We start from the raw sequence: 16,370 nt of genomic DNA, 5'->3' as shown, positions 1-16,370 counted from the left end.
AGGATCTTGTCAAGCCTGTACTTAAAAACCTCTAAGGATGGAGAATCCACCACCTTTCCAGGCAACACATGCCAATGCTTCACCATCATCCTGGTGAAGTAGTTTTTCCTAATATCCAACCTACTCTTCTCCTGTAATTTCACACCACTGCTTCTTGTTCTGCCATCTGTCACCACTGAGAACAGTTTCTTTCCATCCTCTTTAGAGCTCCCCTTCAGGAAGTGTAAGGATGCTATTAAATCACCCCTCAGTCTTCTCTTCTGTAAACGAAATAAGCCCAAATCCCTCAGCCTCTTCTCATAGGTCACGTGCTCCAGCCCCTTAATCATTTTGGCTGCCCTCCAATGAACTTGCTCCAACACATCCACATCCCTTCTACGCTGGGGGGCCCAAAACTGGACACGGTATTTGAGATGTGGCCTCACCAATGCTGAATAAAGGGAAACAACCACTTCTCTAGATCTGCTGGCAATGCTCCTCCTAATGCACCTTAATATGCCGTTAGCCTTCTTGGTTACAAGGGCACACTGTTTACTTATATCCAGACTTTCATCCACCATAACCCCTCATCCATTTCCACTGTACTGCTGCTTAGCCAGTCAGTCCCCAGCCTATGACAAAGCTTGGGATTCTTACATCCCAAGTGCAGGACTCTACACTTCTCCTTGTTGAACTGTGTCAGATTTCTTTTGGCCCACCCCTCCAATTTATCCAGGTCACTCTGGATCCTACCTCTATCCTCCAATGTATCTACCTCTCCCCCTAGCTTAGTGTCATCTGCACACTTGCTGAGGGTGCAATCCAGTCCTTCATCCAGGTCATTAATAAAGATGTAGAACAACACCAGCCCCAGAACCGGGTCTTTGGGCATTACACTTGAAACCAACTGCTATCCAGATATTGAGCCACTGACCATTACCCGTTGGTCCTGACCATCAAGCCAGCTTTCTATCCATCTTATAGTCCATGGATCCAATCCATACTTCCTTATGTGCAAGAATGTTGTGGGAGACTGTATCAAAAGCTTTGCTGAAGTCAAGGTATTTCACATCCACTGACTGCCCCATGTCCACAGAACCTGTTACCTCATCCTAGAAGTTAATCAGATTGGTCAGGCATGACTTGCCCCTGGTGAATCCATGTTGACGATTTTGATCACTTTCCCCTCTTCCAAGTGATCCAGAATGGATTCCGTGAGGACCCCCTCCATTATTTTTGCAGAGACTGAGGTAAGGCTGACCTGTCTATAGTTCACTGCATTATCCTTCTTTTCTTTTTTTAAAGATGGACACTCCATTTGCCTTTTTCCAATCATCCAGTATCTCTCCCAATCTCCAAGAGTCTTCAAAGATAAAGGCCAAAGGCTCAGCAATGACATCTGCCAATTCCCTCAGTACCCTTGGGTGCATTAAATCCAGACCCATGGATATGTGTACATCTAGTTTTCCTAGGTAGCTCATTCCTTCCCCACCAATGGCTGCCCTCCACCTTCCCATATTGGATTGTCTAGCACTGTAGTGTGGGAGCTGCCTTTGTCTGTGAAGACTGAGGCAAAAAAAGCATCAAGTACTTCAGCTTTTCTTACACCTTCTGCCACTAGGTTACCTCTCTCATCCAGTAACAGCCCCACATCTTCCATATTAACCCTCTTATTGTGAACATGCCTGTAGAAACCCTTCTTGTTACCTTTTACATCCCTTGCCAGCTGCAGTTCCAATTGTGCTTTCACTTTCCTGATTACTGCCCGGCATTCTCCAACCATGTATGTATTCTCCTCCTTAGTCAACTGTCCACTTTTCCATTTTTTATACGCAACCTTTTGAGTTCAAGCTGACCAAGGATTTCCCTGTTAAGCCAAGCTGGTTGCCTGTCATATTTGCATTTCTTACTATGCAGCAGGATGGTTTGTTCCTGTGTCTTCAGTAAGACTTGTTTAAAATACTGCCAGTTCTCTTGAACTCTTTTCCCCTTCATCTTCATTTCCCAAGGGATCCTGCCCATCAGTTCTCTCAGGGAGTCGAAGTCTACTCTTTTGAAAACAAGGGTCTGTATATTACTGCTCACCTTTCTTCCTTTTGTCAGGATCCTGAAGTCTACCATCTCATGGTTGCTGCAGCCCAGGTTGCCACCCACGTCTATTTGTCCTACTAGTTCTTCCCTGTTTGTGAGAAGCAGGTCAAGTTGTGCACAGCCCCTGGTCAGTTCCTTCAGCACTTCTATGACGAAGTTATCTCCAACATTCCCAAAAAACTTCCTGGATAGTCTGTGTGCTGCTCTATTGGTCTCCCAACAAATGTCCAGATGATTAAAGTCTCCCATGAGAACCAGGGCCTGTGATTTGGAAGCTTCTCTTAGTTGTCTGAAGAAGTGCTCACCTATGTCATCTCTCCGATCTGGTGGTCTGTAGCAGATACCAATGACAACATCACCTCTGTTGTTTCTGTCTCTAAGCTTAACCCAAAGACAATCAACTGGTTTTTCTCCCTCTTTTATACTGGAGCTCTGAGCTATCCTATTGCTGCCTCACATAGAGCACAACTCCTCCTCCTTTTCTCCCCCGTCTGTCCTTCCTAAACAGTTTATACTCTTCCATGACCATGCTCCAGTTATGCGAATCATCTCACCAAGTCTCTGTTATCCCATCCACCTCATACTTCTTTGACTAGGTCAGGGCCTCTAATTCTTCCTGTTCCCTATTGCATTTGGATGAAGAAGAAAGAGGTTGTCAATTCAGCACAGGATTTTATACTTAAGGTCAGAAGGCTGCCTACTACTTTCTTTATAACTTAAAGCTAGAATTTATAAAAAAGGTGGCTATAGTTCCTGAACTTTGTAAGTCCATACACTTTATTAGGTTTTTAAGTAAAGTCTGCTATTTTACAGCCTACTGCAGACTTCTGAGTTTGTCTATACAGCCGACATCTCCTGTGCTACAATTACTGTGTTAAAATTCATAAATTATACTTATTATCTTAATTTCCAAAATACTCCCACTGCTCTTTCTGGTTTAGAGAAACCCAGTTTTTCTGCTCTATCATTTTTAGAAAAGCTTAGTCTAAAACACTTCCTATAGATGACCAGCAAATGATTTTTTCAAAGTCAGTGGCTTATTTTTCCAACTGGGTTTTCAGAATGCTGAAAGAGTGTGAGAGAGAAAGCGTATTTGTTAAATGTAGAAACTTTAATAGGAAATGCTGGGGTCTTGTTCCTTAATGAGAAGAGTGTAAAATCTCTAATGAAGGAGTCCCTTCTGCAGGCCTTATCTAAATCCAAAAATTACAATTACAATCCTCTTCCCTGCAGCAGGTGCAGTTATATGTTCCTATACTCATAACTGCCCATCAGGTGAAGTAGAATGAGCTGTGGTGTCCAACTGTATAACAACTGGATCTACACAAAGGCTGTACAGGTATAACTATGGGGACCGTCGCTTTATTTTGTGTTTCTACAGTGCCTACCTAGCACAATGGTCTGACCTGTGGTTGCAGCTCTTCAGTGCCAATCCAGTAATGCTTGATAAAAAGTCAAACCCCTCAACCAAAATCATAAATCCGATGCAAAATGTACATATAGACTAGGTCTAAGCTAACTACAGACCAGTCCGCTCTTCTCTGGTGCTCAGCTTTCACGCTCCTCTGCTGTCACTCGTGCACTAGTATCAGGCAGGGAATACATAATACCCGCCACCCCTCCACACACACATATTCTAACATGGGGGTGAGCAAACTTTTCATGGTGGGCCCCACATTTCACTACTGCAATTAGCAGCCCCCCCACAACCTGTCTAATGTAATCCAATGGAAATTTTGATCATGTTCATCTGAAAAAACCCCTGTTGTCCCATGTAAGAAAATTAGTATGTAGAATGTAAAAATTTTATTAATCAGTGGATAAATGTGGTGGGGGAGGGATAGCTCAGTGGTTTAAGCATTACTTTGCTACACCCCGAGTTGTGAGCTCAATCCTTGCGGGTGCCCTTTAGAAACCTGGGGCAAATCTACTTTTCACCAAGGGATAGCTCAGTGGCTTGGGTATTAGTCTCATAAAGCCAGTGTTGTGAGCTGAGCTCCTGAGGGGCCATTTAGGGATCTGGTGCAAATAGATTTAAAAGGTGGGGAGGGGAGAAGAAGCCAACAATGGTGCTTGCCCCTGCTAAAAAGGTAGGGGAGTGGACTTGATGAACTCTGAAGGGCCCTCACAGGTCTATGATACATAACTCCATATGTTACTGTAATACACATATATCAAACAATTAATATATTTCAACATTTTTAATGAGATGGATAAGCCTGAGAGTTACCAGCCAATTGTGCTGTGACCCATGTATGAAATTTCACACCCCTGTGAAGGGGCCCATCCCCCACTTTGTTCATCCCTGTTCTAACACAGTGTTTCTTAGACTATGTTCCGTGGAACCCTAGTGTTCTGTGAATAACTCACAAGTGTGCTGCAAGTGTTTGGGAAAATAATTTGAAGTATACATTTTCTCTTATTAAAACCAGATACAATGTTACTTCTTCATTGCTATGATACCTGATTAAATTACTTCATGATTTTGCTGTATATATATTTTTTAAGTCTGATAATTTTTGAAGGAAATTTTCAAAAGTGCTGTGCATAAAAACTATTATTATTTGGTGTTCCGTGGTCTCAAAAAAGTTTAAGAAACACTGCTCTAACATACCACTGCAGGCTTTCCTACAACAACCAAAGGTTCACCCTTACCAAGGGGCAAGGAGACAAAGTGTGATGAACAAAGTACAGGGTATCTGAGCCCGTTGCCTGAACAACACCTCGCCCAACAGAGAACCTGCTTTGGTTCAGTGCCCCCACAGGGCATCACTGCTCCATGCCCATGCTCACCCCTCCCCAACTGACCATGCCTGGGTGATCAGGACACCCACCAACTTCCAGCTCCCATCTCAGGCTGTGTCTACACTATGAGATAAACTTGAATCTATTAATATTGATTTTGTAACTGAAATTTATAAATTTGATTTTTACTATTGTCACCTCCCCATGTGCTCTTCACAAAGTCAACTTATTGCCGCCACACTCAACTGGCAAACATCTGTTGCAGTAGTGCATTGTGGGAACCTATCCCGCAGTTCCCTCATCCCCGTTGCATTCTGGGTATGTTTGCTGGTTTTTGACATCATACATTGCATTTTCCTCTTTTACCGCCCACACTAAGCAAACATCCATTTTTCCCGTCGGAAGGAAGGAAAAGTAGGGCAGCCACAGAGATGGCAAAAAGTTAGCAGAAATCTCTTTCTGCTGTAACTGAATTCTCAACTGGCCATCCACTGTCTGTCCCCCACCCATGACAGTGTCCGATTCCTGAAAATAATACAGGGACCCAGAAAAGCTGGAAGGAAGAGATGACAGGAAAGTTTTTGAAAAAAGAGAGTTGTTGAGGGGAGGATCTTGGGCCTTCCAGTGCACTATAAGGCTTCTGTGCACAGGCTGTGTTCTCAACTGGCCATCCACTGACTGTCCCCACACCCGTGATTGCATCTGATCCCTGAAAATAACACAGGGACAGGCTGTATTCTCAACTGGCCCTCCACCTACTCTTCCCTGAGTGAGGGAGCGCAAAGTTAGAAGAAAGAAGATAGAAAAGTCTAGGAAAAAAGATTTTTTGTCTTCCCTTTTTACTACACAGACATTGCCAACATGGGGGATGACAGTGAAACTTCATGCACTAAACTTATAACAGAAACACGAATCTTAACTGGCCGTACACCCTCTGTTTTTTGGGGAAGTCAAAGCACAAAGACAAACAGGAAATGTTAGGAAAAAAGATTTTATAACAGAACTATCAAAGCATTAGGTGTCTGAAATGGGTGGCAAGGGGAGTTTCGGTGGGGGGCCAGTTGAATTAGTTCCCCCGAATATTTTAGCCATTGGGGGAGACTTCCCCTGGTGGCATCAAGCCCCACGGGTCCATTGCTCAGGGCACGGGAGCGATTTCAGTGGGGGGACCAATTGAGTTAGTCCGCCTGAATATCTTAGCTGCCAGGGGAGACCTCCCTCTGGCAGCAGCAAGCCCCCAAGTATCTTAGCCACCCAGAGGAGACTTCCACCCAGTGGCAGAAAAGCCCTGAAAATATTTTTGGTCAAGGGTCAGTTGAAGTAGTCCCACCTGAATATGTTAGCCACTGGAGGAGACCTTCCCTTGGCTGGAGCAAGTCCCCCAAAATCTTTCCCATCTTTGGAGCCCTAACCTCACAAGCCAGGACATGGTGCTGCACAACAGCATGGTCAGCACCAAACAGCAGGCATGTCCTTTTATGGGATTGAGGGCTACCCACATGATGTGGCTGAGTGCAGGAAAGACCCCCAACTGTGTGGAGCACGTGGGAGAAGGAGGAGGCAGTGCATGCACAAATGTAAACCACTGAGAAGAAGTTTCTCAGCCTCTTATGCAAGCACAACCCTCACAACAGCTTTGGAGAGAAACATAAAGCAGGAAGGGACCTTAGGAGGCCATGGACTCCAGTCCTCTGCCCTCTTGGCAGAATCAAGCACCCCTTTTCTTTTCTATTTGCCCCAGCTCTCTAATGGCCCCCTCAAGGATTGAACTCACAATGCCAGATTTAGCAGGCTAATATTCAAACCACTGCAGCTAGCGCCAGGCAGCACAGAAAAAAGTACCAAGTGTAGAAATACAAACACAGACTTGATGCTAGAACTATTTGTTAACGGGTAGATGCACTCACAAGCCTTAATAGCAAAGGAATAAAGACATTTCTCAGGCTCTCATACAAATATGACCCCACAGGATGGGCTTCTTGGTCCGATTTGAAACTCATGGTCTTCCTGTTACCTAAGTCCTATGCCCCTGGAGAGCAGCGGCCAGAGCGGAGCAGTGAGATGGGCATTGTGAGTTACATACAGGACACCTCTGAAGGCTAATAAATTTGATTTTAACACGTGGTGCTCCCACACTAGCCTTTAATGGAACTTTTGAATTTGAGCTTGATGCTACACGTCACAGATACAAGCAATGCTGTATCAGAGAGGTAGCCGTGTTAGTCTGTATCTTCAAAAACAAGAAGTCCTGTGCACCTTATAGACCAACAGATTATTTTAGAGCATAAGCTTTCGTGGGCAAAGACCCACTTCATCAGATGCATCTGATGAAGCAAGTCTTTACCCACGAAAGCTTACGCTCCAAAATATCTGTTAGCCTATCAGGTGCTACAGGACTTCTTGTTGTTTTCGATAATACTGTGATATTAATATTAGTGCACCCTAAGTCCAGCTAATGGTATTTACAGTTAAGACATTCACGTGGTGATACCCAGCTAACTGCCTTACCTGAAAATGTATCTCATAGTGCACACGCAGCCTAAGAGGATGGTTCAGTCGCCGCTTCCCCCCTTGCACCGAAATTCGTTCAGCCTGGGACACTCAAGTCAATACACTTGACCAAAACCCTCACCCCCTCCCTTTCGCTGGGGCGGTTGGCTCATTCCCCTGTGGATGAGCTGGTTCAGGCCGGGGCCTATGCCCGGGCGGTAGTAGCTGGGGCTGCTCTATAAGTTCCTGCTCTCCCGGCGGGGGCGCGCCGTAGACGCACGTACGCGCGCTCGCTCGGAGGGCGGCGCGGCGCTGGCAGTTAGGGGCGCACGAGCGGTGGGGAGGGGGTTGTTGTGCGCGAGCCGCCGATGCCTCCGCCGTGAGATGGCATCATTCTGCGCGGCGGCGGCGGCAGCGGCAGCGGCAGGGTGAGGCGCCTCGGCGGAGACGGGGCGGCGGCGGCTTTCGGGCCACGGTAAGAGCAGGCTTGGCCGGAGCTGCTTCCCTGGCGTCCGGCCTGACAGCCCGGCGGGGCCCCTTCTCGCCCGAGGGAAGCGGACACTTTCTCGCCGCCAGCTGCTGGTGTCTCCAGGCAGACAGGCTCTGCCCCCTGCCAGCGGGAGATGGGTCGGGTCAAAATGGCGAAGGGAGCCGCACCGGCGTGGCCCCCCTTGGCCCCTGCCCGCTGGCAGCGGAGGCGGAAGGTCTCCGGGTCAGGCGGGGAAGCTTGTTTGTGCTGTTCCTGGGCCTGGCCGCGGGGGTGGACGGGGCTGAGCCCTGACCCGTGCCGCGACGCGACGCGCTGAGCCGAGCGTGTTCGGGCGCTGGGACGCAGTGGGGCAGTCGCAGAGGCGGCCGTGGTCGCTTTCCCCACGGCAGTGGAAGAGGAGGCATGGGAGATGGGGAAGAGACGTGTCACTGCCTTCCCTGCAGCCCAGTCAGGGGTCACCCCGAAATCCAGCCCCACTCCCCCGCGACGGCCTGTGACCCTGACTTTCCCACTCTGCCCCCTTTTGGCAGGGCTGGTACTGGGCTCCCTTACAACGCGTGGTGGGGCCGGAGAGAGAGAGCTCGCGCTTTTACTGCCCAGGTTAGAAGTGCTTGGTGAGGTTTCTGGTGCCCTGTAACGTCTGATTACTTGTGGGATTCGTAGTTTGATGTTAAAATCTCAGTGGTTTAGCAGAAACTGTGCAAGTTAATTGTTTTTATTACACATGCTAGGGTGAGGCTACTGCAACACAGTGGTTGTGGCTGTGTCTACACAGCCTCCCTGCTTGGAAGGGAGCATGGTAAGTAGGGTGTTGGGAGTTTATTAATTCAGTGCTGCGGTGCATAAGCAGCACTTCATTGAGCAAATTGCGCACCCCCCCCCCCCCCCCGGCAACTCTGAAGTGTTAAACTTTGAAGTGCTGGCTCACCCCTAGCCGCAGCTCACCCGCCGGTACTTCGAAGTTGCATGGCAGCACCTCATTAATAAACTCCCAACACCCTACTTACCATGCTCCCTTTGAAGTAGGGAGGTACTGTAGACAAGACCAGTGAGTTCAATTTACTGTCCCTTTTATAACATACCTGTCTTCAATTTAGAGATTTATCTTGGTTATAAAATAAACTACACTGTAAAGACATCAGTCTTGATGTATGACCCATTGCACAAGCATTTAGTTAAACCAAAATAAGATAGGGATAAATTAGTACACAAATTTGTTGCAGAATGCTTAAATCCTTGTCAAAGTTCTACATATGCAACCAAAAATCATTGTTACGTTTCAGTGATGATTCGCTGTTCATATAAAAATGGTTGGGTAAATACCCAGGTTACACAATTATGCTACAATTGGCTCACTTGATTATGCTGTCATGCATTTAGTATATTTAACTTGTGTGGCTGGATAGCACTTCCAATAAAAATAGTTCTACAATAACATTTTGCTTGTGCTACAAAACGCTTTTTTTGGGGAAGGAATAACTTGACTGTTGATGTCACTTGTTATAATTAGTCACAAATTCCTTAAGCTTTTTATTAAGTGGAAATTTATAATTAATATGAGCCATTCAGGATTGTCTACCGTTTGGGTGAGCAATAACTTTTGATTGGGGGGCTACTTCAAGAGTTTGGAAAGTGGTCAAGGGCTACATTCTTCTCTGATGCTAATAGAGGAGTTCTGGGATGGCAGTTGGATGCAGAAGGGAGCTAGGGGTAAGGGATTGTGGTCTGGGAGGGAATTTGGGTGAAGGAGGTAGTTGTGACCTGGAGCAGGGGTCTGGGGATGCAGGATGAGATGCAGGGGTTTCTGTTGTGACCTAGGGCACAGGGGGTGGTGACCCAAAGTAGGGGACTGGGGTGCAGGGGTTTGGGTTGCAACCTGGGTCAGGGAGTTGTGGTGTGTATGATACAGGAGAGGGGGTAGAGGGTTTGGGTTATGCGGGGGAGGGGTGCAAAGGGTTGGGGCAGGGGTCTGCAACTTGCTATGCCCAATTCGCACGTAGCTCTTTAAGGACCTCTTTATGGCTCCCAATGCTATAATTGCAGTTTTTGTTTTTTTTTGTGTTTTAAATCCCATCATGATTATTTTCAATATATGGTGAAAGTCTAAAAGCCCAAAAATAAACTCATATCAATACAGCAAACAATATGTGATTTTTGAAACGTTGCATCATTCCCCCTAGCATCCTCCAGAGGAAGAGAAGGTTCGGGAGTGCAAGTCAGGAAGACAGTTGTATAAATACACATACAAAATGTGAGGAAATAGAATATGTAAAAAATTCGAGAACATCCTTCAGTAAATATGTATTGCATTACAAATCAATTGTTTGTGCACTTTTCTTAAAATAGGTGTTAAACAACGTCAAACCATACTTTTTCTGTTATGGTCCATCTTGTATTTACATGCATTGTAGCTCTTGAATTTATGATTTTTTTTTTAACATATTGAAAAAAAATGGCTTTTCTTGCTGTTTTGTTTGCTGACCCTTACGTTGGGGGAAGGGAAGGTAGAGTGTCAGAGGCAGGCTCTGGCTGGGAGGCTTGTGGCCAGCAGCACTCTGCAGCCACATGCCGCTCAAAACTGCTTCTTGCTTCATTTAGTACATGCATGCAACCAGTTGTAGGAGTGGGTGGTGCTGTCTCAGGAGCTGGGGCAATGTGTGTGAGCCAGCAGATTGGTGGGTTGGTCAGCTTCCATTGTAGCCCTCTGTGGGCCCTCATTGGTGTGTCTGTGCTGGACTGCCCATGGCTCTGTCAACCCGCCAGCTGGCATGGGCCCCAGCTGTGGCAATGGCTATGCCTGGTCTGGCCTTGTCTCTATATCAGGAGACTCCTGTCGAGGTTGCTTCACGTCATGTCAGAGGCTGCCCACCAGGCTCTTCCCCCCATGAGGCTGGGCACAGGGAGCTGCCCAACTCCTTGGTGAGGCCAGCCTCCCTTCCGAGGGGAGGGAAGGGAAGGGAAGAAAGCCTTTCTCAGTGACTGTAGGCTGAAGCACACCTCAGAGAGCATAGGGGAGGAGAGGCAGGCAGCATTAGGAGGGACTGGAAGGTTTCCAGACCCTGGCCCTGCAGGCAGCCAAGGGCTATAGGGATGTGAACCTTAGGGAGGCTGCTCACCTGGTTGCGAAGCAGCCTTCCTGGCCTGTGGCTGGCATATCAAAGTTGGACATGGTTTTTCAGTCAATATCAGCAAAGGAACACCTTTGATGTGCACAACTATTTAATGTGCACTGTTAATAAAATTATAAAACAATAAAATTCATATTAAGTAATACATTCTGAATTAAAATTAGTGTATTATATTCAGACAAGACCTGAAAAAAAGTCTAAAATATACCTAATACATAATCTATAATAGTAGTAGTAGAAGTAGTAGTTGAGCCTTTCTGACAGCTTTCAGGGCCACCAAAGAAAATGCACTTCTATCAGCTTTTGTTTGTGTGTCCCTCGGTAGGCCTTGAGTTTGACATGCCTGATGGTAGTGGATGCTGTGAGGGATGGGGGAGGTTTTGTGCACTGCCCCTGCCATCCAGCAAAAAATCTCTCAGCTCCTATTAGTCAGAAACCATAAACTGGCCAATGGGAGCTGAGATATTTTGCAAGCAGGAGGGGTGGGGGGAGCAGTGTACAAAGCCGCCTTCTCACTCATGGGATCTAGCACAAATGGCTACATGGAGCATGAAGCGGCTTAAAGCAGCGGTTGGTTGCTCTGTTCCTGAGAGACCATGGGCCAGATCTGGCAGCTGGCAGGTCAGATTCAGCCCATGGGCCATCTCTTGCCAACCCCTAGTCTACTGCATATAAACTCAGTTAATGTATTTTGGTGTTTTCCGAACTTATGATCAAATGACATGTGAAGACTGGCCTGAATGAAAACTTAAGTTTTTTTTATTTATTTATTTTTTGGGAGGAGGGTGGCAGGTGCCACAATAATCACAGCAGCATACTAAGACTCGTTCCTCAGACATAAATTAAATGAGAGAACTAAAATATGTTATACTCCTGTTGCTTGTAAGAGTTGTTCAATTTTTAGCACCCTTATGCCATTGCTGCTCTTCCTCATGTTGTGGTGTGTATAATCCATTGGAATCCATTATGTTAGACTGATCCTGTAAATGCTGCTGGATACAGTAGTGCTTTGTGGATAGCTCTTGTGCCCAGTAACGTTTTTATGATCATATACTTACAGATATGAGCATAATGCATATGTGTGAAACTATTCATATTTTTTAATGGCTGCCAGGATCTAGAACAGGCGTGTCCAGCCCGCAGGCCGCATGTGGCCCTGAACAGCTAGTAATGTGGCCCCATAAGATCGTAAACTTTTAACATTATTATGTGATTTATATACATTAACTATATTAGATATTTTATATGTGGCCCAAGACAATTCCTCTTCACTCAGTGCGGCCCAGGCAAGCCAAAAGGTTGGACACCCATGTTCTGGAATGTGTCCGTTTGGAGCAACTTTCCAGTTGTTGGCCTCTATCTTCAAAGCTCAAAGGCTATTTTCAGGTAGCAAGTATAAGAGTTTTTGCAGTCTGACGTTAAAATATGTTAATAAATAAAATGTAAGCGGACTTGCACACCAATTTAAGACTAGACTTGAAAGGAACTGTTTTACTGTCTGTGCTAGCAGGGAACTGCAGATGGATCCCAGATAGGAGTGATTCACTGGACCCTAGATCCTGAAAGGTGACGTGGAGACATAGTAGATCTGAGATTCTCCGCTAGCCTGTCCTTAATTGTTTTCCTGGCTCTGTGGGATACACTGAAAGAGAAGAGAGAAATAGCTGCTTCTCTTTTTTGCTCCTTTCTCCTCAATGTTCCATGCATAAATGCTGAGTTGGAAAACCTGCGCAAACAGGTTATATCTACACTACAAAGATCTTCTGAAAGAAGACCTTCCAGAAGATCTACTCTGAAAGAATTTCTTTTGAAAGAGTGCCTCCACGCACAAAGCGGATCAAAAGTGATCCGCTCTTTAGAAAGAGAGCATCCACACAGCCTCCGCTCTTTCAAAAGAATGAGCCAGGGATTGAAAAATCAGCTCCCATGAAGACTGTTCTTTTGGGGAAAAAGGGCCTGTGGAGCATCTAAACACTTTTTCATTTGAAAAAAGCTTTGAAAAGGGGGAGCTCTCCCTGAAATGGGAAAGGAAGAGCAATTTCGAAAGGAGTGCTGCTTTCTTTCAATTTACTTTTGAAAGAACACTTTGTGTATGTTTAGATGCTCCATGGGATCTTTTGAAAGAACTTGCTAGTGTAGATGCAACCACACTGAAAAGAGCCTTCTAATCTTTTCACTTATTATGACCAAACCAGGGGTCTAAGAGGTGGTTCTTCCTCCCACTTCTTTGCTCTTTCTCAAATAAATCAATAAACTTGATATAAAATTGTTTTAGTATTTAGAAATTAATAAATTAAACAGACTTTACAAAATAAAAATGGATTTAATTTTACAACCAATACTAGATGCTGAGTACTCCTTTAAGATAGCCATCCTAAAACCTGGATGCAGAAAATGAAGCCAACCCAGTGTTTTCTATTTTTCCAATCCATGGATAGAATAAATGTTATGTGCACCACCAGTAGAAACACATGTGTGCTGTGGGTGCTCTGCTCATCATCTCAGCAGCACCTGAATCTTTCCTGGGTGACTGCTCAAGCACGCACCTTACAGGGAACTTTGACGCCAACAGAAAAAAAGGCAAGTCAACTTAAAATAAACTTAGTTGTAATTTCAGTACTTTACTTGACAAATTTGGTAATACACCACTTTTTCATTCAAACTGAAGACAAAACAATGGATGTACCAAAATCTGAATTCTGTTAGTAGGAATATTGTTTGGTTTTTTTTTTAGTAATATTACCTAAAGTATTTAAATTATGATAACTTTTTAAAACCCAGCTGCCCTGTATGTGTATTTTTTGTGTGCTTATTCTTCAACGTCTTTTTTCTTTTCCCTTCTATTGCTTTCTCCAGAGGGATCAGTCATGTTACTCAGGGTATTGTTAACCACACCTCTCTTTAACCACTCACATTTTTAGTAGTTCATGGAGATTTTTACTTGGTAATTGTTTGGAAAATCCAGTTGTCAGGGATTAAATTGGCAATTTTCTGGGCTAAGTATAATCCTAAACTATCATCTTTGATGAAAATTAACTTTTCATTAATAAAAATTAGATTTGAAGGCTTTTATGTTTGCATATGCAACTGATGAAGCACAGTCTTTCTAAAGCATTGTTTGCACTGCATAGTGGACTGATGCTGCAGGATGTAGCATGTCTTCCCCAGACCTGGTAAATTGATATTTGCTGCATTAATTGTAGCAGTGCCTGTTTACTAGCAAATGTGGACATACCCTAAGTGTTTATTTTTGTCTGTCTTCAGACTTTTGTAGGCAATACTCCACTAGTTGGTCTCAGGTCACATTTGGAAAGCTACCCATGAACTCCATCTCAAAACTTTGTTAAATTACATGATGATTTAAAAAAAAATTTGTCATGAATTGTAAGCCTCCTATAAAAACAGGTGGTATTTGCAAAGGAGCACTGTCAAAGGGAGTGAAAGCCCAACCAAATCATCTTGAATAGTAACAGAGAGGAAGCCGTGCTAGTCTATACACTATCAAAACAAAAAGCAGTCAAGTAGCACCTTAAAGACTAGCAAAATAGTTTATTAGGTGAGCTTTCGTGGGACAGACCCACTTCTTCAGACCATAGCCAGACCAGAACAGACTCAATATTTAAGGCACAGAGAACGAAAAACAGTAAGCAAGGAGGACAAATCAGAAAAAGATAATCAAGGTGAGCAAATCAGAGAGTGGAGGGGTGGGGGGAAGGTCAAGAATTAGATTTATGGCTGACCTGGAACAACGATTCCTCAGCTCTCGTCCCCTATTACCACTCCTCTACTTAGGATACATTGATGACATCTTTATGATTTGGACCCATGGTACAGAGGCTCTAGAAGAATTCCACAGAGACTTTAACAATCTACACCCCACCATCAACTTATGCCTCGATTACAACATGCAAGAGATACATTTCCTGGACACTACAGTACTAATCAGGGATGGCCTGATCGGTACCACACTGTACCGAAAACCTACTGATCGCTATACTTATCTACACCCTTCTAGTTTCCATCCTGCACACGTGACTAGATCCATTGTTTACAGTCAAACTCTTAGGTAGTATTGCATTTGCTCTGATCCAACTGACAGAGACCAAAAACTACAAGAACTTTACCAAATATTCATAAACCTGAATTACCCACCAGGAGAAGTAAACAAACAAATCGACAGGCCCATACGAATACCCAGAGACCAGCTACTCCAAGATGGGCCCAAAAAAGCCAAGAACAGAACACCACTGGTCATCACCTACAGCCCCCAACTCAGACCACTGCAACGAATTATTAAAGACCTACAACCTATCCTTAATCAGGATGCCACACTCCAGGAGGCCCTGGGTGACATGCCTGTTCTCTCCTACAGACAACCTCCCAACCTCATGAGGATCCTCACTAACAGCCACAGTCTATACCCTGGGAATACCAGTCCTGGAACCTTTCCCTGCAACAAACCCTGCTGCCAACTTTGTCCACATATCTTCTCTGGAAGTACCATCACTGGACCTAACCAGGTTACTCACAGAATCACGGGCACTTTCTCATGCTCCTCTACTAACATCATATATGCCATCATGTGCCAACAATGCCCAGATGCTTTGTATATTGGACAGACTTCTAACGCCCTTAGACAAAGGGTCAATGGGCACAAAACAGACATCAAAACACTCCAGATCCACAAACCAGTTAGTCAACATTTTAATGGAATGGGCCATTCTGTCAATGACCTGAAGGGATGTGTGTTACTGAAAAGGAATTATCGCACTGTTTTGGAAAGGGAAACAGCCGAGCTGGCTTTTCTGTTCAAATTCGGCACATTAACACATGATTTGAATCGTGATGGGAACTTTCTGAGTCACTATAGGGGCTCGTCTGCTTACTTGGCTCAATCTAATTCTTGACCTTCACCCCCACCCCTCCACTCTCTGACTTGCTCACCTTGATTATCTTTTTCTGATTTGTCCTCCTTGCTTACTGTTTTTGGTTCTCTGTGCCTTAAATATTGAGTCTGTTCTGGTCTGGCTATGGTCTGAAGAAGTGGGTCTGTGCCACGAAAGCTCACCTAATAAACTATTTTGCTAGTCTTTAAAGTGCTACTTGACTGCTTTTTGTTCAAATCATCTTGTTATCAGAAAAAAAGACTCTGAGTACTTAGGACAGCGGTTCTCAACCAGAGGCCTGGAGCCCTCTGTTTCACCAAGCAGGGCCAGCATTAGACTTGCTGAGGCCTAAAGCAGAAAAGCCAAACTTCACCAAATGGGGCCCCAGGTAATTGTCTTGCTTGCAACCTGCTAATAAGAGCTCAGGCTTTTATATGCAGAAAACCAGTTATTGTGGCTGTGAAATTTTTATAGCATGTTGGGAAGGTGTGCTCGGGATGGGGGGAGGTTAAGAACTGCTCTAGGAGAGGCGTTCAGTATCTACTAGCCAAAGCCTGATAG

General features: G+C 44.9%; 1 protein-coding gene and 1 long non-coding RNA gene across 5 annotated transcripts in view; one reads left to right on the top strand and one right to left on the bottom strand.

The window, feature by feature from the left end:
• LOC142009242 (uncharacterized) overlaps positions 1–7,538 on the bottom strand; it is a 67,387-nt gene extending 59,849 nt beyond the window's left edge. For all 3 annotated transcript variants that reach the window (XR_012644389.1, XR_012644388.1, XR_012644390.1), the window contains exon 1: positions 7,324–7,538. This is a non-coding gene — a long non-coding RNA (uncharacterized LOC142009242). The remainder of the gene's footprint in view (positions 1–7,323) is intronic.
• Positions 1–16,370, top strand: part of WWP1 (WW domain containing E3 ubiquitin protein ligase 1) — a 197,966-nt gene that overhangs the window by 22,598 nt on the left and 158,998 nt on the right. The window contains exon 1 of one of the 2 annotated variants that reach the window (XM_074986995.1): positions 7,630–7,780. The exons of the other annotated variant lie outside the window; for it this stretch is intronic. The gene's annotated coding sequence lies outside the window, so the exon portion shown is untranslated. Of the gene's footprint in view, positions 1–7,629; positions 7,781–16,370 lie in introns of those variants that run through there. 2 annotated transcript variants of the gene reach the window in all.

Source organism: Carettochelys insculpta, chromosome 2, assembly GCF_033958435.1.
Source record: "Carettochelys insculpta isolate YL-2023 chromosome 2, ASM3395843v1, whole genome shotgun sequence".
NCBI lineage: Eukaryota > Metazoa > Chordata > Testudines > Carettochelyidae > Carettochelys > Carettochelys insculpta.
The sequence above is the reverse complement of the archived record's forward strand: the minus strand, read 5'-3'. Positions and strand labels throughout refer to the sequence as shown.